General features: G+C 36.1%; 1 pseudogene across 1 annotated transcript; it reads left to right on the top strand.

The window, feature by feature from the left end:
* Nucleotides 1–843: 843 nt before the first annotated feature.
* LOC309835263 (solute carrier family 7 member 13-like) lies at nucleotides 844–22,527 on the top strand (annotated as a pseudogene). The gene is made up of 5 exons: nucleotides 844–1,527; nucleotides 3,286–3,417; nucleotides 9,565–9,620; nucleotides 18,181–18,330; nucleotides 22,239–22,527. The product of its transcript is annotated as a solute carrier family 7 member 13-like (transcript).
* Nucleotides 22,528–23,008: the final 481 nt, after the last annotated feature.

Genomic DNA, 23,008 nt, shown 5'->3' with positions numbered 1-23,008 from the left:
ATGTATCATGCCCCTACTAGATAATTAACCAGGGAAATGTAAAACCCTACATATGTGTACTAAATGACCTGTTTGTCAAAAACTGAGTCTAATTTGCAACTAACTACAAAATGTTTTTAAAGGACCTTAGAGAAGCTGAAGCACTCTGTATATAATGCAGATAGTGAAAATTAAAATAACCAAATTATGAAACTAACATTTATGGATCCCTAAGGTATGTCAGGTATACTACCAGGAGTTTTGTATTAGTATTTGCTTCATCAATAAATTACCTTATTTAATTCTATTAAAGAAAAAAATAAGGATTATCAGTCCCATTTTTCAAAATAACAAAATCGAAAGTCATTGAGTGACATAGATGTGCTAGTAAGTGGCAGATGTGTGTGTGATTCAAACCAAGATCTGCTAACAAGTGGCAAACATGTGATTCAAACCTTGGATTTTTTGTCATTCTTTAACTTCCTTATGGTACAAACTTTAAAAATTACTTGTTTAAGGATCAAAATTAACGAGGTTACATATCCATAGAAGAAACCTGACTTGGAATTTTTCATCTCATTCCCAATTAGCTGTGTCTAAAATGTTTAATTGTGCATAACTGTTTAAATGCTTAACATGTAAAACATAACTCTACTATTATCTCAGACACTTTAGTTCAATTTACTCACAAGTTAAATTTTTTATTATGTTAAGGGCTGTGACAAAATCTATTTGAGTAAGAGAGGAGAAGGAAAGTAAAGCACTTAACTATAAGAAGATCGGCTGAAGTCTTTCACAAGTATGAACAGAGTAAAAACTGTGAATTTATGTTAGCTTTTAAATTTAAGTTTCAGACTTAAGAAAATGAAGATGGGAGAAAGTACTCAGCTTCAACAGGTAAAAAGGTATTTCCATGGAACGATTTTTTATTCAGTATCATAATGGGTGCAGGAAGATTTGCTGCTCCTAAAGGGGTGTTAACATACTCTTCACTCAATGTGGGGGTCTCCCTAAGTATTTGGGCTGCTTGCACCATAGTGTCTATGATGGCTGCCCTTAGTCACGCAGAGCTGGGGACCATATTCCCTAGAAGTGGAGCACAGTATTATTTCCTCAAGAGATCTCTTGGACCCTTTATTGCTTTCTTCTATCTCTGGATCAATCTATTTAGTACCCCAGCAGGAGCTGCTGCACGTGGCTTTTTACTAGCAGGGTATATAATGCAGCCTTTCTACCCTGGATGTTTTGCTCCTGAGATGCCAAAGAAATGTTTACCATTGGCCATTTTATGGTGCTTGGGAATTCTGAATGATCGAGGAGTGAAGGAGGTGACTTGGTTTCAGACTGTCAGTACAGTTGTGAAAATGACAGTACTCTGCTTCGTATCTCTAAGTGGAATCGTGTTACTGGTGAGAGGAAGAAAAGAGAACTTAGGCAGGTTTGAGAAAGCTTTCGATGCTGAAGTTTCAGATGCCTCACAGATTGCTGAAGCCTTCTTACAAGGATTATATGCATATTATGGCTGGGGAGTCCTTGTTCGAATAGCAGGTAAAGTCATTTTCTTAAATTATAAAAAACACCACCACACTATAAACATACAACAGTTAATCAGCTTAATTCTAAGAAAGGAATACTACATTGTTTTAATACAATGTGTTTCTCTCTTGCTTTTATCAGGTGAGTGGGTGGAAATGCATTAAACTCTCTACAAATGTGTCTTTCCAGCTTTGGAAAGTGAAATATTTTCCAGATGTTTACAAATGGAAACATAGAAGTGACAGCTTAAGGACTCCAAGACAATTGCATTTTTTTACTGAACAAATATTTTAATAGTTTACACTTTGTAGTTATAACAACACTCATCAGAGAAAAATTTTAAATACAGAAGATATAAATTAAAATAAAGATTACCTGTAACCAATTATCTTGTATGTACACACATGTGGGGGTCACACTGCACATATACCCTTATAACTTTATTTTACCTAAAGCACATAGTGAGAATTCAAAATATTATTAAATATAAATGCTTTTAAATGAATACACAGTATTCTATCATATGTAATTTGACCATTTTTCAAACTTTTTCCCATTGTTGGATCCCAGAGTTGTTTCTAGTTTTCCACTTTAAAATTTTATACTTATTGTTCCAATCAGCATCCTTTTATGTAAATCTTTGTGGGTTTCTCATTGCTTTATTAGAAAAAATCTTGAAGTAAAATTAATAAGTAAAGCATACAAATATTTAGAAATGTCTTGAGAAATATTGCCAAATTGTCTTCCAGAAAGGCTCTACAAATATATCTATTAGTTGAATTAAAATGACTAGACTTGGCTTCATCAAACCTTGTTCATTCTTTAGTCACCTAAAGTTGTGAAAATCAAATTTCAGTGTTATAACTCATTTTTATTCAATTTCTAATGGGTGGGAAGGGTTTTGCAAATGTTCATGACCATTTATGTTTCTTCCTTGTAAGACAGGTAAATGGTTTTCCCAGTTTGTTTGCTTTTTATTTTGTTCATAAGATTTTAAAATTTCAGTTTTAAAGACTAGAATTTATTTATGTTTATTTAGTTATTTATATAATATCTACAAGTATCAAACTATCCATCTTTTAATTTTTCATTGTTTTCATACTTGAAAAGTCTTTCCCCATCTCAAGGTTTAGATAAATATATATCTGTGCTTCTTTCTCTAAATCTTTATGGTCTTATTTTGCATTTTACTTTTTAATACTTATGAATTATTTTGAAGGAGTTGCATACTGTGAGTTAATAATATAATTTTGTATTTTCCAAGTAAACATATATGTCAATTTTGGTGTTGGCAATATACATTCAAGTTTAATTTAAGGTTTAACTAGTCTAGAATCTTAATCCAAGGAGTGAAAAGAGCAGGAGAGTCTACCCTAAAGTCCTAGAATATTGTGACCAGATTAACAGATGAGCTATTCCAGCCCTTCATTAACACGTACTTGTAGTTCTATTGAATACAGTGATGGCCGTAAGGTAAGGGAAGATTTGCTCCAGTCCTCCTGGCCTAGAATCCAGGTTTTCAGAGTTATTTTCTTATCCAAAAAAGCTCATGTTGAGTATATCAGAGATACAACATTAAAACCCAGAATTTAGCAAAATTCTGTTGCTACTAGAATCAATAATTTGCCCAAGCTTGGTAAATAAGCATTCAACAAAAATGAACTCTTGTTGTGTGCAGTCGTTTCTTTTACTTACTATGTGTTATATTGAAGCCACTTTCAAAGATTATATAATTAGCCATTTTTTATGTGTGGCACTTTTTTTTTGCAGGAGAGCTGAAAAGCCCTAGTGAGAATATCCCCAAATGTGTGATTACTGCACTTATCCATGTGGCACTGATCTACTTATTGGTTAACATTTCCCACCTAGACGTCCTGACTCTGAAGGAAATCATGTCCTCAGGTATGGCTACACAGAACCAGAGGGAAGACACTCTGTTTCATTCTACTGAATAAAGGGAGTTTCTAATGTACAGTGGATTTTTTGCATACTTTAAGAGAATTATGCTAAATTAGTTCATGTCTGGTTATTTGTTTATCTATTTATTTAAATGTAAAAGTTCAAAAGGTCAAGCAATCTCTTTTGAGCATATAGTAAAGGGTAAAGTTTAGGAGCAAAAATATGGAAAACACCGAGAATTGTAAAAGGAAAAAAAGCAGAACACAATGGAAAGAATAGAATAGAACAGAATAGAATGGAATAGAATAGAATAGAAAATATGAGAATACTTATCAAAATCCCTTGGAATATACTTAATAAGGTGCATATGGGTGCTCTGGGATAGCATTTGCCTCCAGGAAATATAACTCATACTCTGTCTCTAGGCATATCCCCAAAATCTATACAGACCTTGAGTACTTAACTTTTCTTATTACTGAAGTAGAAATGAATCCTTCCACAATATATATATATCTATATAGAGATATATAATTTCAGTTTACCATAAAAATGATTCAAATTTTCAGAATTTTTAAGAATTACTACTTTATAGTAAAGAAACTAATTTTTTGCTCTAAAAATAGACAAACTGAAAGAGCCTCAATTCTCAATTGAACTTAATATACCTAAACAAATATATTAATAAAGTATATATGTTTAAAACTTTACATTTCCAGTTATCATAAGGCCCTAAAGATAAAAGAAAATCAATAATAGGCTCTCATTATAAAGAAAAATAATGAAAATAAAAATAAGGCCTATACTACATCCAAGCTTGAGGCTCCTCAGTTATCTCAACTCTAAAATGACACTATTTACAATAGCCAAGACATGGATGCAAACTAAATGTTCATCAACAGATGAATGGATATAGAAGATGTGGTAGATAGATAGATAGATAGATAGATGATAGACAGACACACTGGAATATTATTCAACCATAAAATAGAATGAAATATTGCCTTTTGCAGTAACATGGATGGACCTAGAGATTATCATACTGAGTGAAGCAAGTTAGACAGAGAAAGACAAATATATGATATCAGTTATACGTAGGATCTAAAAATCAATACAAGTGAATTTATTTTACAAAACAGAAACAGACTCACAGATATAAAAAACAAACTATGGTTACCAAAGGGGAAACTGGGGGGAGGAATAAATTAGGAAAATAGTATTAACAGATATACATCACTATATATAAAAGAGATAAACAACAAGGATTTACTGTATAGCACAGAGAACTGTATTCAATATCTTATAATAACCTATAATGGAAAAGAATCTGGAATATATATATATATATATATATATATATATATATATTCCAGATTTTATATATATAACTGAATCATTTTCTGTACACCAAAAAGTAACATGATATTCTAAATCAACTATACTTAATTTTTTTAATATAAAAAATAAAATGAGATGAGTATATTATTTGGTCATATCACTCATTAGTAGTAATAACAAATGTGAAAATATATGTGAAGGTACTCTGGAACACCTATTGCACAATAATATTCTGCTTCAGAAAGATCACAGATTAATTTAAACAGCCATATATTTGAAATAAAAAGACCTAACTGCAAAAATCACCTTTCAGATATTGCAGCTTTTTTCACTTGGTAAGGATTCAATAACTCTTGGTTTCAATTCTCATGTCAGTAAAATAGGGAGAAAAATTGTTGCCCTTTGTATTGCATAGCATAATTAGAGTAAGAAAAATCACTTTATAGAATCTACAAAATCAAGTTATGTGAATTATAGTGGTTAAAACACAAGGAAAAAATACTCTGTGGTGATCCTAAACATCCAAAGGAAAGTAATATTTTTCAGTGAAATTAGCCCTTTGATGTTAGAAAATAAAACCTGTGACTTCCCAAATTTTATAGAGTAGAAAGATAGTAAATAGTTTCATTTTCATTTAAAAATTTTAGACAAGACATGTTTACATTAGTAGACTCAGTTTGAGTCAGAGGGTGAAAACCCACAGAACTATCTTCGAAATGTAGTGAATTCAGTAGGACACATACAGATTAAGCCCATATCTTTGCTAGCCCGAGTTTACGGTCCAGTTTGGGGCTATCATCAAACCAGTCAATTTTCAACAAGTATGCCCTTGAAGTAAGAGTGTCAGAGAGGAGCTAGATAAACTCTTCACACATCCCTAGCTGACTGGGGAACTGCAGGGGAAAACCACGAGTGTCAGGAAGTAAGTAAAAGCCAAAGCAACTTGAAAACTGGCTGAACTTTGAATGTGCTTCCCAACATGGACACAGATTGACTGTGAAAGTATGGAAGCCTTATGGATTTGAGATGTTTGAGCATAAATTCTGCTCAAATCATTAACTGACCACTAAGCTATGCAGCTAACAGTAGCAACCTCTAGGAATCCAAACATGAAAATTAAAATTAAGAATTAAAATATGAGAAGACATAGTAGCTTCACACCATGAAGAAAACAGGATTTATGAGTTTACCAGGCAAGTTACAAAAACAACAACAACTCAGGAAAATGTATGAAGAAATAATGGTTTGGAAATTCTGAAAACTGATGAAAAACATTAATAAATAGATCCAAGAAACTCAATGACCCCACAATAAATACAAAGAGGATCAAACCTATACCTATAAAAGCCAAATTGTGAAAGCCAAAGCAAAGCAAAAGAGAAAGCAGCAAGAGAAAAACTACTCATTGTATACAGGGAAGTGATAATACAATTAACAATTGACTTATTTTTAAAAATGGAGGCCAAATAGCAGTGGAATGACAGTTAAAGTGCTGAAAGGGAAAAAAAAAGCCTGTCAACCAAAAATATGATATCAAGTGATAATATACTTCATAAGTGAAGGCAAAATAAAGACATCACCAGAGAAACAAAAACTGAGAGAATTCATTGCTAGCAGACTTACTGAAGGAAATTCTTCAGGCTGAAGAAAGTAATCTGAATGAAAAGGAAGAAAGAAAGAGAACCAGAAACAGTAAGTATATGGGTAAATATAAAAGACTCTATATGTGTGTATACACATTTTTCTTTGAATTTTAAAAAAATACCTAAGATTATTTTAAGCAATAACTCTGAAACTTAAGTGTAGGGTATATAAAATGTATAGATGTAATATATATGACAATAATAACACAAAGAAAACAGAAGGAAATGAGCTATAGTGGAGTAAAGTTGCCATATTTTACTGAAATTAACTTGAAATTGATTTTGATGAAATTAAAGGTGCATGTTGTAATTACCAGACCAACCACTAAGAAAATAACTCAACAAATCAACAGAGTAATTAAAATGTCACATTAAGAATCCACCTGTTAATGCAGGGGACATGGGTTTAATCCCTGGTCCGAGAAGATCCCAAATGCCGTGGAGCAACTAAGCCCATGCACCACAACTACTGAGCCTGTGCTCTAGAGCCCACAAGCCCCAACTACTGAGCCCGTGTGCCACAACTACTGAAGTCCATGTGCCTAGATTCCGTGCTCCACAACAAGAGAAGCCACAAAAATGAGAAGCCCGTGCACCGCAGTGAAGAGTAACCCCCACTCACTGCAACTAGAGAAAGCCCGTGCACAGCAATGAAGACCCAACGCAGCCAAAACTAAATAAATTAATTAATTTTAAGAAAAGAATATCTGTTTAGGGAATTTCCTGGCTGGAATAGTTAGACTCAGCACATTCACTGCCAGGGACTAAGTTTGATCCCTGGTTGAGGAACTAAGATCCCACAAGCCATACGGTGCAGAAAAAAAAAAAAATACCTGTTTAACACTAAAGGAGGCAGTAAAGGAAGAATAGAAGAACAAAAAGACATAAAAACAAATAGCAAAATGACAGATGTAAATACAACAATATCAATAATATTAAATGAGAATAGGTTAAACACTGCAATATAAAGGCAGAGACTGTCACACTGGTTAAAATCATCAATCAAACTATATGCTGTCTAAATGAGACACACTTTAGATTCAAAATCACAATTAAGTATAAAGTAAAAGAATGGAAAAATTTATACATGTAAACATTAACTGTAAGAAAGTTAGGAATAGTAATATTAATAAGAAACAAAATAACTTTAAGACAAAAATATTGCTAGAGACAAAGAAAGGCATTTCATAATGATAAAAGGGTCAATGTATAAGGAAGATGTAACAATTATAAATGTATACACGCCTAATACCACAGCCCCCAAATACATGAAGCCATACTAATGTAACTGAAAGGAGAAATAGGCAATTCAGCAACTATAGATGCAGATGTCAGTATATCACTCAATAACTAGATAGAAAGTCAATAAGGATATAGAAGATCTGAGCAGCACTATCAATCAAACTGATCTAATTGACATTTATAGATCACTCCACCAAACAGAAGCAGAGTATACATTTATTTCAAGCACTTATGGGACATTGTCTAGGCTAGACCTAATTCTAGGATATAAAACAAGTCTCAAAAAATTTGAGAAGATTTCTATCACACAAAATATTTCCTTCAACAGCAGCAGAAACAAAACAGAAACAAACAACAGAATGTAATTTGGGAAATCCCACATATTTGGAAATTAAACAACACACTTCTAAATAACCCATGGGTCAAGTAAGAAATCACAAGACTCTCAACAACTATGAAGATTTAACCCTGATTGAAAGCTTACAAGTTAGTCTGGCACAGTTTCAGGGAGGCTGGAAATGGAGACAAAGACAATTTATTTTTCATAACAATAGCAGTAGCTAGAATGTCATTTTTATGCTGGTTCCCAAACCTCAATTCCCACAAGACAAAGCAAAGAAGGCCAGGTGATACTTCCACATGACAGTAGAAGATCCCCAAACTTAGGGAATCCAAATCTTTTATAATATCTTTTATAAGTCTTTCTTCAGAAGGTAGGTTCCAGGAATGGCTTTAAAAGACAAAAGATCATTATTGTCCTTCCATTCCCATATTTTTCAGAGTCTAAATGTTCCCTCCTGGGCTCCCACAATTGCCACTGTAATAGAACTTAGCAAAGCAGGTACTCAACCAAGCAGTCATTATCCTTGTAATCTATGACCATGTCAATCCAACAAGAGGATTCAGGTGGGATGTAGCTTATACTTTTTCATGCAAAACCAAAATGTCACCGGGCCAGGCTAGCTATGTTCTTGAATATGCCATTTCCATTTGATAAGAGAGATTTTTTGGGCTCTTCATATCTTTTTAATAATTGAATACAATTTGATTCATCCCAAAATGAGAATATTAGGCTGGAAAGTCACAAGGCCTCTATGAGTCAGGTGTTCAGTTTTACAATATCCCAGTATCAAGCTAATATTTTTTTCAAAAGGAGTTTACCTGGTAGCTGTGTCAAGGAGGAAACAAGCCAAAAACCTCAAGGGCTACCTCCAGCTATAAGGTGCCTCTCTTTGCCAGGAAATGCAATAAAAAAAAATCGTCAATCACAGAGACTTCTAGGTCAAAGGAGTAATTATGGTTGCGGATCCCGAAAGGTAGAAAGTGTGCCATAGTTTGCTGGGCAGCTTTCAATACCGCCTGTTGATTTGTTCCTCCACTCAAAGGATACTGATCTGTGAATTAGCTAATACAGAAGACCAAGTAGAGTGCCCAAGTGAGACACATATAATCTACAACTCACAAAGTATCCGTAAGGTGCTGGGTTTTCTTTTAGTAGTAGGGGACCAGAGACAATATTTTTCTAGACTACCAGAGAGACTGAGTGTTGTGAATTTACCCACATGTTCCCCAGAAACCTTACTTGGCAAGCAGTACCGCAAATATTGTTGGGATTCATCAGCTTGTTGGTAGAAGTGTAACAATACCAACTCAGATCTGTTTAGACTGAGGCTTTTGACTTGCCCACCAACTGGACATGAACAATACAGTATAAACTGTGGATATCGGACGGCAGACAATACAGTATAAACTTTGGATATCTTGCAAAATCCTGAACACCAACTGGTGGCAAATATGAGGGGAGTTTAGGAATCCCTAGGGGAATACTCTGAAAGTATGTTGAGCAAGTGAGATAGAAAAGAAATGTTGGTAATGTTTGAGACAGAATACCAGACGGCAACAATCTATTCAGTGATTTTTTCCATTACAGTCACAATGTCTGGAATAACCACAAATGGGGCTATAGGAGGAACAATTGAGCATTTGGTAATAATCCACTGTAAAGCTCCAGCTCCCAGTAGCTTTTGTCACTGGGCATAGTTATATTGAGATATTGTGTCTTTTACCACCCCCCCCTGCTGCCTTTAAGTTTTCAATCAGGTCTGTGATCTTTCTCCTACTGAGATTCTATGTTGTTTTGTTGAACCACACAAGGAGGAAGAAGGAGAGGGTTTGGAAGGAACACACATGTCTAATACTCTCCACTTGCATCTCTACCTGAACAGGAGAATTGCCTCTGGACTTTTTGATCATTTATAGTACAAGCATCTAAAATATCAATACCAAAAATATATCCAAAAGTGGAAGCCATGATAATACAGTACTTTGAATTTGCCAAAAGTGCTTTATTCACAAAGGAATTTCTGTGGGTAGAGAGCTTCACTTCTGCACTGTGAATTCTATCCAGATCCCCTTAGCTGAATCTAGCCCTCACTCCCCATTCCTGGGTTTGTTGGTACTTGGGAACCCATATCTAAAAGCCTTCATAAAGTTTCCCAATATATTTGGATGGGTATAGCCTCAGGGCAGGGAGACCTCAGTCACACCCCTAATCATCTTTCTCCTCAAGACACCTGAGGTTAAGGGAGAGAAGAGGAGAGACCATGGAAGAAGAGAGTGGCTTTGTGCCACTAAGATACATTTTTTAATCTCGAATTAACAAAACTGCCTCCAGAAGACAGAGAATATTGGAATAGATTTATATTAAGAAAACAAATTGAATTAATAATTTAAAATCTTCCCACAAATCAAATCCCAGGACCCAGTAGCTTCTCTGATGAATTGTATCAAACATTTAAGAAAGAAATAATGCCACTCCTAAACAAACTCTTTCAGAAAACAGAAGAGGGAACGCTTCCCAATTTATTTTATGGAACAAGTATTTCTATGATACCAAGCCAGAATAATTCTTTTCACAAAGAAAGAAAATTACATACAAATGTTATATACAACATGTATTGTTCTATGAACTACAATGCAAAAATTCTTAAAAACATTGGTAAGTTGAATCCAGAAACATATAAAAAAGGATTATACACCATGAACAAGTGAGGTTTACCATTGGGTGGTTTAACATCCCAAAATCAATTAATGTTTTACTAATATGGTAACTAACAAAGATCACATTATAATATTGAGATTCATAAAAAGCATTTGACAAGATGGAATACTCCATGATTTTTAGAATATTTTGGAAAAACATAGGGATAGAAGGGAACTTCCTCATTTAGATAAAAAGCAGTTTCAGTGTACTACTACTACTCCTTTGTCTTTGTGACAATTACAATTTAATGTTTGCTAAGTTAATTAATTAAAAATACTATACAGTACCAACATTTTGTCAGTTACATAATTAGTGACTTTTCTTTTTTTTTTTTATAAACCTCTTTACTGGAGTATAATTGCTTTACAATGGTGTGTTAGTTTCTGCTTTATAACAAAGTGAATCAGTTATACGTATACACATGTCCTCATATCTCTTCCATCTTGCGTCTCTCTCCCACCCACCTTAACCCATCCCTCTAGGTGGTCACAAAGCACCGAGCTGATCTCCCTGTGCTATGCGACTGCTTCCCACTAGCTATTTTACGTTTGGTAGTGTATATATGTCCATGCCACTCTCTCACTTTATCCCAGCTTACCCTTCCCCCTCCCCGTATCCTAGAGTCAATTCTCTAATAGGTCTGTGTCTTTATTCCCGTCTTGCCCCTAAGTTTTTCATGACCTTTATTATTATTTTTTTTTTAGATTCCATATATATGTGTTAGCATACGGTATTTGTTTTTCTCTTTCTGACATACTTCACACTGTATGACAGACGCTAGGTCCATCCACCTCACTAAAAATAACTCAGTTTAGTTTCTTTTTATGACTGAGTAATATTCCATTGTATATATGTGTCACATCTTCTTTATCCATTCATCTGTTGATGGACACTTAGGGTGCTTCCATGTCCTGGCTATTGTAAATAGAGCTGCAATGAGCATTTTGGTAAATGACTCTTTTGACTTATGGTTTTCTCAGTGTATATGCCCAGTAGTGGGATTGCTGGGTCACATGGTAGTTCTATTTTTAGCTTTTTAGGGAACCTCCATACTGTTCTCCATAGTGGTTGTATCAATTTGCATTCTCACCAACAGTGCAAGAGGGTTCCCTTTTCTCCACACCCTCTTCCACATTTATTGTTGGTAGATTTTTGATGATGGCTATTCTGACTGGTGTGAGATGATATCTCATTGTAGTTTTGATTTGCATTTCTCTAATGATTAATGAGGTTGAGCATTCTTTCATGTGTTTGTTGGAAATCTGTATATCTTCTTTGGAGAAATGTCTATTTAGGTCTTCTGCCCATTTTTAGATTGCGTTGTTTGTTTTTTTGATATTGAGCTGCATGAGCTGCTTGTAAATTTTGGAGATTAATCCTTTGTCACTTGCTTCATTTTCAAATATTTTCTCCCATTCTGAGGGTTGTCTTTTCGTCTTGCTTATGGTTTCCTTTGCTGTGCAAAAGATTTTAAGTTTCATTAGGTCCCATTTGTTTATTTTTCTTTCTATTTCCATTTCTCTAGGTGGTGGGTGAAAAAGGATCTTGCTGTGATTTATGTCATAGAGTGTTTTACCTATGTTTTCCTCTAAGAGTTTGATAGTTTCTGGCCTTACATGTACGTTTTAATCCATTTTAAGATTACTTTTGTGTATGGTGTTTGGGAGTGTTCTAATTTCATTCTTTTACATGTAGCTGTTCAGTTTTCCCAGCACCACATATTGAAGAGGCTGTCTTTTCTCCACTGTATATTCTTGCCTCCTTTATCAAAGATAAGGTGACCATAGGTGTGTGGGTTTACCTCTGGGCTTTCTATCCTGTTCCATTGATCTATATTTCTGTTTTTGTGCCAGTACCACACTGTCTTGATTACTGTAGCTTTCTAGTATAGTCTGAAGTCAGGGAGCATGATTCCTCTAGCTCCATTTTTCATTCTCAAGATTGCTTTGGCTCTTCGGGGTCTTTTGTGTTTCCATACAAGTTGTGAAATTTTTTGCTCTAGTTGTGTGAAAAATGCCAGTGGTAGTTTGATAGGGATTGCATTGAATCTATAGATTGCTTTGGGTAGTATAGTCATTTTCACAATATTGATTCTTCCAATCCAAGAACATGGTATATCTCTCATCTGTTTGTATCATCTTTAATTTCTTTTATAGGTGTCTTATAGTTTGCATACAGGTCTTTTGTCTACTTAGGTAGGTTTATTCCTAGATATTTTATTCTTTTTGTTGCAATGGTAAATGGGAGTGTTTTCTTGACTTCTCTTTCAGATTTTTCATCATTAGTGTATAGGAATGCAGGAGATTTCTGTGCACTAACTTTGTATCCTGCTACTTTACCAAATGTATTGATTAGCTCTAGTAGTTTTCTAGTAACATCTTTAGGATTCTTTATGTATAGTATCATGTCATCTGCAAACAGTGACAGCTTTACTTCTTTTCTGATTTGGATTCCTTTCATTTCTTTTTCTTATCTGATTGCTGTGGCTAAAAATTCCAAAACTATGTTGAATAATAGTCGTGAGAGCGGGCAACCTTGTCTTGTTCCTGATCTTAGTGGAAATGGTTTCTCTTTGTCACCATTCAGGATGATGTTGACTGTGGGTTTGTCATATACGACCTCTATTATGTTGAGGTAAGTTGACTTTATGCCTACTTTATTGATTTTTGTTTTTGATAAACGGGTGTTGAAATTTTGTCAAAAGCTTTCTCTGCATCTATTGAGATGACCTTATGGATTTTTTCCTTCAATTTGTTAATATGGTGTGTCACATTGATTGATTTGCTTATACTGAAGAATCCTTGCATTCTTGGGATAAACCCCACTTGATCATGGTGTATGATCCTTTTAATGTGCTGTTGGATTCCCTTTGTTAGTATTTTGTTGAGGATTTTTGCATCTATGTTCATCAGTGATACTGGTCTGTAGTTTTCTTTCTTTGTGACATCTTTGTTTGGTTTTGGTATCAGGGTGATGGTGGTCTCATAGAATGAGTTTGGAAGTGTTCCTCCCTCTGCTATATTTTGGAAGAGTTTGAGAAGGATAGGTGTTAGCTCTTCTCTAAATGTTTCATAGAATTTGCCTGTGAAGACCTCTGGTCCTGGGCTTTTGCTTGTTGGAAGATTTTTAATCAGTTTCAATATCTGTGCTTGTGATTGGTCTGTTCATATTTTCTATTTCTTCCTGGTTCAGTCTCGGAAGGTTGTGCGTTTCTAAGAATTTGTCCATTTCTTCCAGGTTGTCCATTTTATTGGCATATAGTTGCTTGTAGTAATCTCTCATGATCCTTTGTATTTTTGCAGTGTCAGTTGTTACTTTTACATTTCTAATTCTATTGATTTAGAGTCTTCTCCCTTGTTTTCTTGATGAGTTTGGTTAATGGTTTATCCGTTTTGTTTATCTTCTCAAAGAACCATCTTTTAGTTTTATTCATCTTTCCTATTGTTTCTTTCATTTCTTTTTCATTTATTTCTGATCTGATTTTTATGATTTCTTTCCTTCTGCTAACTTTGGGGTTTTTTTGGTCTTCTTTCTCTAATTGCTGTAGGTGTAAGGTTAGGTTATTTTTTGAGATGTTTCTTGTTTCTTAAGGTAGGATTATATTGCTATAAACTTCCTGCTTAGAACTGCTTTTGATGCATCCCATAGGTTTTGGTTCATCGTGTTTTCATTGTCATTTGTTTCTAGGTATTTTTTTAATTTCATCTTTGATTTATTCAGTGATCTCTTTGTTACTAAGTAGTGTATTATTTAGCCTCCATATGTTGGTATATTTTACAGCTTTTTTCCTGTAATTGATACCTAGTCTCATAGCATTGTGGTTGGAAAAGATACTTGATATGATTTCAATTCTCTTAAATTTACCAAGGCTTGATTTGTGACACAAGATATGATCTATCCTGGAGAATGTTCCATGAGCACTTGAGAAGAAAGCATATTCTGTTATTTTTGGATGGAATGTCCTATAAATATCAGTTAAGTCCATCTTGTTTAATGTATCATTTACAGTTTGTGTTTCCGTATTTATTTTCATTTTGCATGATCTGTCCATTGGTGAAAGTGAGGTGTTAAAACCCTCGACTATGATTGTGTTACTGTTGATTTTCCCTTTTATGGCTGTTAGTATTTACCTTATGTTTTGGGGTGCTCCTATGTTGGGTGCATAAATATTTACAATTGTTATACCTTCTTCTTGGATTGATCCCTTGATCGTTATGTAGTGTCCTTCTTTGTCTCTTGTAGTAGTGTTTCTTTTAAAGTCTATTTGTCTGATATGAGAATTGCTACTCCAGCTTTCTTTTGATTTCCATTTGCATGTAATATCTTTTTCCATCCCCTCACTTTCAGTCTGTATGTGTCCCTATGTCTGAAGTGGGTCTTTTGTGGACAGCATATATACGGGTCTTGTTTTTGTATCCATTCAGCCAGTCTATGTCTTTTGGTAGGAGAATTTAATCCGTTCACATTTAAGGTAATTATCGATATGTATGTTCCTATTACCATTTTCTTAATTGTTTTGGGTTTGTTATTGTAGGTCTTTTCCTTTTCTTGTGTTTCCAGCCTAGAGAAGTTCCTTTAGAATTTGCTGTAAAGCTGGTTTGGTGGTGCTGAATTCTCTTAGCCTTTGCTTCTGTGTAAAGCTTTTGATTTCTCCATCAAATGTGAATGAAGCCCTTCCTGGGTAGAGTAATGTGGGTTTTAGGTTTTTCCCTTTTATCACTTTAAATATATCTGGCCTCTCTCTTCTGGCCTGCAGAGTTTTTGCTGTAAGATCAGTTGATAACCTTAGGCTAATTTCCTTGTATGTTATTTGTTGCTTTTCCTTTGCTGTTTTTAATATATTTTCTTTGTATTTAATATTTGCTAGTTTGATTAATGTGTCTTGGTTTCCTTGTTTCTTCTAGGATTTACCCTGCATGGGAGTCTCTGCTCTTCCTTTGCTTGGGCAAATATTTCCTTTCCCATGATAGTGATGTTTTTGACTATAATCTCTTCAAATATTTTCTCAGATCCTTTCTCTTTCTCCTCTTTTCTGGGGCGCCAATATTTCAAATGTTGGTGCATTTAATGTTGTCACAGAGGGCTCTGAGACTGTCATCAATTCTTTTCATTCTTTTTTCTTTATTCTGCTCTGCAGTAGTTATTTCCACTATTTTATCTTCCAGGTCACTTATCCGTTCTTCTGCCTCAGTTATTCTGCTATTGATTACTTCTAGAGAATTTTTAATTTCATTTATTGTGTTGTTCATCACTATTTGTTTGCTCTTTAGTTCTTCTAGGTCCTTGTTAAATGTTTCTTGCATTTTCTCCATTCTATTTCCAAGATTTTGGATCTTTACTATCATTATTCTGAATTCTTTTTCAGGTAGACTGCCTATTTCCTCTTCATTTGTTAGGTCTGGTGGGTTTTTGCCTTGCTCCTTCATCTGCTGTGTGTTTCTCTGTCTTCTCATTTTGCTTAACTTACTGTGTTTGGGGTCTCCTTTTTGCAGGCTGCAGGTTCGTTGTTCCTGTTGTTTTTGGTGTCTGTCCCCAGTGGCTAAGGTTGGTTCAGTGGGTTGTGTAGGTTTCCTGGTTGAGGGGACTAGTGCCTGTGTTGTGGTGGATGAGGCTGGATCTTGTCTTCTGGTGGGCAGGGCCACATCCAGTGGTGTGTTTTGGGGTGTCTGTGGCCTTATTATGATTTTAAGCAGGCTCTCTGCTAATGGATGGGGTTGTGTTCCTGTCTTGCTATTTCTTTGGCACAAGTTGTCCAGCACTGTAGCTTGCTGTTCGTTGAGTGGAACTGGGTCTTGGCATTGAGATGGAGATGTCTGGGAGGTTTTCACCATTTGATATTACGTGCAGCTGGGAGGTCTCTTGTGGACCAGTGTCCTGAAGTTGGCTCTCCCACCTCAGAGGCACAGCCCTGATGCCTGGCTGGAGCACCAAGGGCCTGTCATCCTCGTGGCTCAGAATAAAAGGGAGAAAAGAAAGAAAGAAAGAAGAAGATAAAATAAAATTTAAATAAAGTAAAATAAAATAAAATACAGTTATTAAAATAAAAAATAATTATTAAAAAAAAGAAAGAAGAGAGCAACCAAACTAAAATACAAATACACCAATGATAACAAGTGCTAAAAACTATACTAAAAATTAAAAAATTAAAAAAAAAAAAAAGGGACAGCCGGAACCTTAGGACAAATGGTAAAAGCAAAACTATACAGACAAAATCACACACAGAAGCATACACATACACACTCAGAAAAAGAGAAAAAGGGAAATATATATGTATTGTTGTTCCTCAAGTCCACCTCCTCAATTTGGGATGATTCATTGTCTATCCAGTTATTCCACAGATGCCGGGTACATCAAGTTGAGTGTGGAGATTTAATCCGCTGCTCCTGAGGCTGTTGGGAGAAATTTCCCTTTCTCTTCTTTGTTCGCATAGCTCCCGGGGTTCAGCTTTGGATTTGGACCCTCCTCTGCATGTAGGTCTTCTGAGGGCATCTGTTCCTCTCTCATACAGGACAGGGTTAAAGGAGCAGCTGATTAGAGGGCTCTGCCTCACTCAGGCATAGGGGAGGGAGGGGGACAGAGTTCGGGGCGAGCTTGCAGTGGCAGAGGCTGGCGTGACATTGCACTAGCCTGAGGTGCACCGTGCGTTCTCCCGGGGAAGTTGTCCCTGGATCCCGGGACCCTGGCAGTGGCGGGCTGCACAGGCTTCTGGAGGGGAGGTGTGGAGAGTGACCTGTGCTTGCCCACAGGATTCTTGGTGGCGGCAGCAGCAGCCTTAGCATCTCATGCCCGTCTCTGGGGTCCGCGCTGTTAGCCGCGGCTTGCGCCAGCCTCTGGAGCTCCTTTAAGCAGTGCTCTTAATCCCCTCTCCTCGCGCACCAGGAAACAAAGAGGCAAGGAAAAGTCTCTTGCCTCTTCAGCAGCTCCGGACTTTTTCTGGACTCCCTCCCGGCTAGCTGTGTTGCACTAACCCCTTCAGGCTGTGTTCACGCAACCAACCCCAGTCCTCACCAGGGGATCCGACCTCTGAAGCCCTAGTCACAGCTCCCAGCCCCGCCCGCCCCAGCGGGTGAGCAGGCAAGCCTCTCGGGCTGGTGAGTGCCGATCCACACCAATCCTCTGTGCGGAAATCTCTCCACTTTGCCCTCCGCACCCCTGTTGCTGTGCTCTCCTCCACGGCCACGAAGCTTCCCCCTCCGCTACCCACAGTCTCTGCCCGCGAAGGGGCTTCCTAGTGTGTGGAAACCCTTCCTCCTTCACGGCTCCCTCCCACTGGTGCAGGTCCCGTCCCTATTCTTTTGTCTCTGTTTTTTCTTTTTCTTTTGCCCTACCCAGGTACGTGGGGGGTTTCTTGCCTTTTGGGAAGTCTGAGGTCTTCTGCCAGGGTTCAGTAGGTGCTCTGTAGGAGTTGTTCCACATGTAGATGTATTTCTGATGTAGTTCTGAAGTATTTGTGAGGAGGAAGGTGATCTCCACGTCTTCCTCTTCCACCATCTTGAAGCTCAGATGCTCATCTTTGCCTCCATTTTAATTATTCCCTCAGACTTAATCCCCATAAACTATGTGGGATTCACAGATTGGATTCAACTTGGGCTAATGATGATGGGCTTGTTTAAACTGAGATTCCAGGAGTCCCACCTATCCAGACCTTATAAGGTAAATCAAACCTGAAAAAAATTCCCTTCACCTTTCTAAAGAGCATTTTGCACTTTTACTTTTTTCTTACATCTGCGTGTAAAGTCTTTCGAGCCCATTTTAGGAACATTTGATCTAAAGAATAGATTTTATATTTACTGGTTCATAAGCTTCTTAGACCATTTTCAATTTGAAATCTCAAGAGAGAAAACACAGGGCTGGCCCTTGTTAGTAAAGGCAGAGGATCTTTAGGCTTTTTTATATTATAATGCAACTAGTGAAATTTGAGTCCACAGGGACCATATGTGGGGTGTATGATGTTTGTACTAGATCTCAGGGGAAGAGATGGACCAATGTCCAGGACCAATGATTATTTGAGTGTCCTCTTATTGGTACCAACTTAGATAAACTTGTAGGCTTGCCTAGGACTTTTCAGCCTTCTGAGCTCAAATGTCTATAAGTGTTATAAGTGTATAAGTCTCCAGGTTTAATGGCCAATATAGAAGAGCTATACTCTAGATATTTGTGAAGGAGTATAATTGCAAACTCATTCATCTTTCAAAAGCTTACCTCAGAGACAGAATATGTATGAAGGACTGACTGAGGGATAAGTATTCTGTCAATTCCTCAAACCACCAAAACCTCTCTCTATATATTAACTATATCTGAAATGCTTCATAGCATTTGGAAGAATTTTTCCATAGCCTCTGGAAGAATTTTTTTCTTCTAATTGTTTACTACAGCCCATCCATCTATATTGTAGATTTAACTAATGTTGTGTTTAACCAAACAACCTCTGGCAACTCATTCCTATACTTACTGAAAGGAGATTAAGTGATATATTTTTACGTTATGCAACTGTCTCTCTAAATGTAGACCCATTGAAGAAAATTCTTCCTAATATTTGTATCAGAAATACTTGTGTTTCTAGGCAGATTATTAGTTTTCTTTACAGACACTGACACTGACAATCAGCCTCTATATACTGGCACCAAATTGAATCTCGGAGACAGAGTTTGGGTGAAGTAGAAAAGAACAGCTTTATTGCTTTGCCAGGCAAAGGGAACCACAGCAGGCTAATGCCCTCATAGCTGTGTGTGCCAACCTGGGGGGTTTGTGAGAAGTCTTATAGTCAAGGGGTGGTGTTGCTGATAAGGATCAGGGTACCTGCAGGGCATGAATTCCTTCAATCCAGAGATCCTCTGGCATCAGGTGGTCTCGTGATTCTCAAGGTTATGGAACTGTGACCTTCTCTCTGGAATGAAGAATACTTCATCACATAGTTAACATCTTCCATTTGGTGGGGGTTTTAGTTCTGCAGAAGAGCTCAAAGATATTGTTATGTATATCCCTTGAGGAGGAACCAGGACCCTGCCCTAAGTTTGCACTATTGTTTCTTTTTTTATTACTATTTTTTACTGAAGCATAGTTGAATTGCAATGTTGTGTTAATTACTGCTGTACAATAAAGTGACTCAGTTATACATATATATACATTCTTTTTCATATTCTTTTCCATTATGGTTTATCATAAGATATTGAATATAGTTCCCTGTGCTATAAGGTAGGACCTTGCTGTTTATCCATTCTCTATATACCAGTTTGTATCTGCTAATCCCAAACTCCCACTACTACCCTCTCCCACTCCCTCCCCCTTGGCAACCACCAGTCTGTTCTCTATGTCCCTGATTTTGTTTCTGTTTCATAAATATGTTCATTTGTCTCATATTTTAGATTCCATATATAAGTGATATCATGATATTTGTCTTTCTCTTTCTGACTTACTTAGTATGATAATCTCTAGTTTCATCTATATTGCTGCAAATGTGGTATTATTTCATTCTTTTTATGGCTGAGTAGTATTCCATTGTATATATGTACCACATATTTAACCATTCATCTGTTGATGGACATTTAGGTTGCTTCCACATCTTGGCTATTGTGAATATGAATAGTGCTGCTATGAACATAGGGGTGCATTTATCTTTTTGAATTATAGTTTTGTCTGGATATATGCCCAGGAGTGGGATTGCTAGATCATATGGTAACTCTATTTTTAGTTTCCTGAGGAACCTCTACAGTGTTTTCCACAGTGACCACACCAACTTACATTCCCACCAACAGTGTAGGAGGGTTCCTTTTCTTCACACCCCCTCCAGCATTTGTTATTTGTAGACTTTTTAATGGTATGGCCATTCTGACTGGCATGAGGTGGTACCTCATTGTAATTTTGATTTGCATTTCTCTAATGATTAGTGATGTTGAGCATCTTTTCCATGTGCCTATTGGCCATCTGTATTTCTTCTTTGGAGAAATGTCTCTTTGGGTCTTCTTGCACTATTGTTTCTTGACTGCTCCTCCCTTGTCTCTGCATCCCCTCCCTTTCCTGATTAGCAACTGTTTAAACCTGCCCTTTGGAACTCAGGGAAGGTCATGGGGGCTAAATTAAGCCTATTTCCTACAAACAGGAACCAGGAGACAGAGAAAGGCTTTTGTGCCCAGGAGTCCCACAGGGTCCTGCTTGGTTTCAATACTTAAGCTTTGTAAGATCATGCTTCCCTTTTTATGCAGGCTGCTAGAAAACTTAAGGCTGAGTTAGTGGTTTGTCACTAACTTGTAAAATGGCTTATGGCATGCATATCTTGCCATATATCTTTTATTATTTCTAGGCTTATAAGTTATTTTTAATGAGGTAGGTTCCAAACAATCCTTGTTTTATCAATAAGCTGTATTCTAAAAGCAATCAAGGAGCCCCTTTTATGATGTATTAAGTTGGCCAAAAAGTTCATTCAGATTTTTCCGTAACATTTTATGGAAAAACCTGAATGAATTTTTTGGCCAACCCAATACCTTGTATAAGGTAAAAGGAGGTAGCAGAATACCCACAGGAATATCTCAGCAGAATACTAAGGTACAGGGTTGGACTAGAAATTTTAAAAAGACAACCAAGACAGTTTATAGCTAAGATTTCCAAACTAAACTATGAAAAAGAATAACTCTGGGATTTCTTGTATAAATTCAGATTCCTAGACATCACCCCTGGGGATTCTAATGCTCAGGGTGAGGAACAGAAATCTATATTTCAAAACTGAAGAAATGAAAGATAATAATCTTGCATCTGAGTCATTTAATGACTCAATAAATATGTACTAAGCAACTACTATGTGGAAGACACTACTCTAAACACTTTAAAGCTATGTAGATAAATTGGCCATTAATTATGCCATCAATAGATTCATAGTCTAATAGGAAAGAGAAGAGAGTTACACAAAATATAGTAACAGACAGTAATCAACAACATTTAATTAAGCATTTTATTGTTTGCAGGTACTATTCTTTAATTACATATAATAGTGTGTGTTTGTATATTCTTTAATTGTCCAAATTAAGATATAAAAATTTGAAAGTTATGCATTGTTAAGACCCATTTTAAGGGAAAAGTGAGGATCAGAGAAAGTGAATCCGAACCCTGTGGTCCTTTTACAATAAAAATGTACCCCAAATGAATTATATATATATTAGGTTATATATTAGGTTGAGGTGCAGAAAATATTAATTTTGATATTGCCTGAAAATAGAAAATTTTTATGGTGAAAAAATGCTTCATGGTAATAGTCTGGAATGTTTCATGATGTCTTCATTCAAGAGATCTGAATGGGCAAGTGGCACGGACTTATGAAAAAAATCAAAGGGTCAGCAAATTGGTGAAATTATTAAGTAAAATCCTTCAGTTCTGCTATTTCACACCCCAAGGAGGTTCTCAGCAGATTATTTTCTCTTATATAAAAAGGAGGAAGACCTGGTAATATTTTTGTATTAATAAAACCAACTTCCTCAGTAGCAAACAAATGTCTGTGGATAAAATGTTTTATGTTATTATTTGTAATAACTGCCAAGGCCACTCTAATACAAATTTATGTTTGTTCTCAGGTACGTTTGCCATTTGTATTGGAACCATGGCCATGTCTTTGTTCTTGGTTTTGACACCCATTATCAAGTCTCCTAAGATGCACCATATCTATGTTCTTTTTATCCTCAGCGAACTTTTGTTTTATTTGCCTTTTATTCATTTTAATTTGGGTCTACGTGTTTCAACAAGGTAACTTGCTTTTTACAGTTACTATTAAACGTTTCGCCTGCTGATGACATTGATGAATATATTTCAACAGAAGGAAATTTACAGAAAAATCCACCTACAACTGCAACCAAAAAAGAATAAATTATGCATATTTGACAAATGATTGGTTTATTTAAAGCATCTTTCTTCTTTTTATGTATGAATTCCATACAGTTTATTTTTCTGGCCTTCACACAAAATCTTTTAATTATGTGTTATCATCAAGATTTTGATTAAAATTGTATTCTATGACAGTCATGATCTAAAGGATTACAAAGATAAAGTAAAATTATATTTGATCATACAAAATGAAATCAATGTCAAAAACAGGAAAATTTGCTTCCCAACAAATCCTTCCCTAAAATGGACCTCTAGAGTGAAAGTGCCTAAGGACCGTGAACATCATGACATACACAGGCTGGATACTGTACTGTTGCCTTGCCACCCAGGCTGTGTGGGCTCCTCCAGAACCCAGTGATGTGGGCTAGAGACTTCCCTACTTAGTTTACATCAGTTGTCTTTGAAATGTTTCTCACCAGCCCAAGAAAAGCAGGAAATCAGTTTAGCAGAGGGAAATAAACAG

This window comes from Grampus griseus, assembly GCF_964374135.1.
Source record: "Grampus griseus genome assembly, chromosome: 17".
Classification (NCBI taxonomy): Eukaryota; Metazoa; Chordata; class Mammalia; order Artiodactyla; family Delphinidae; genus Grampus; species Grampus griseus.
Note: the sequence above shows the minus strand (reverse complement) of the source record. Positions and strands in the feature narration are given on the sequence as shown.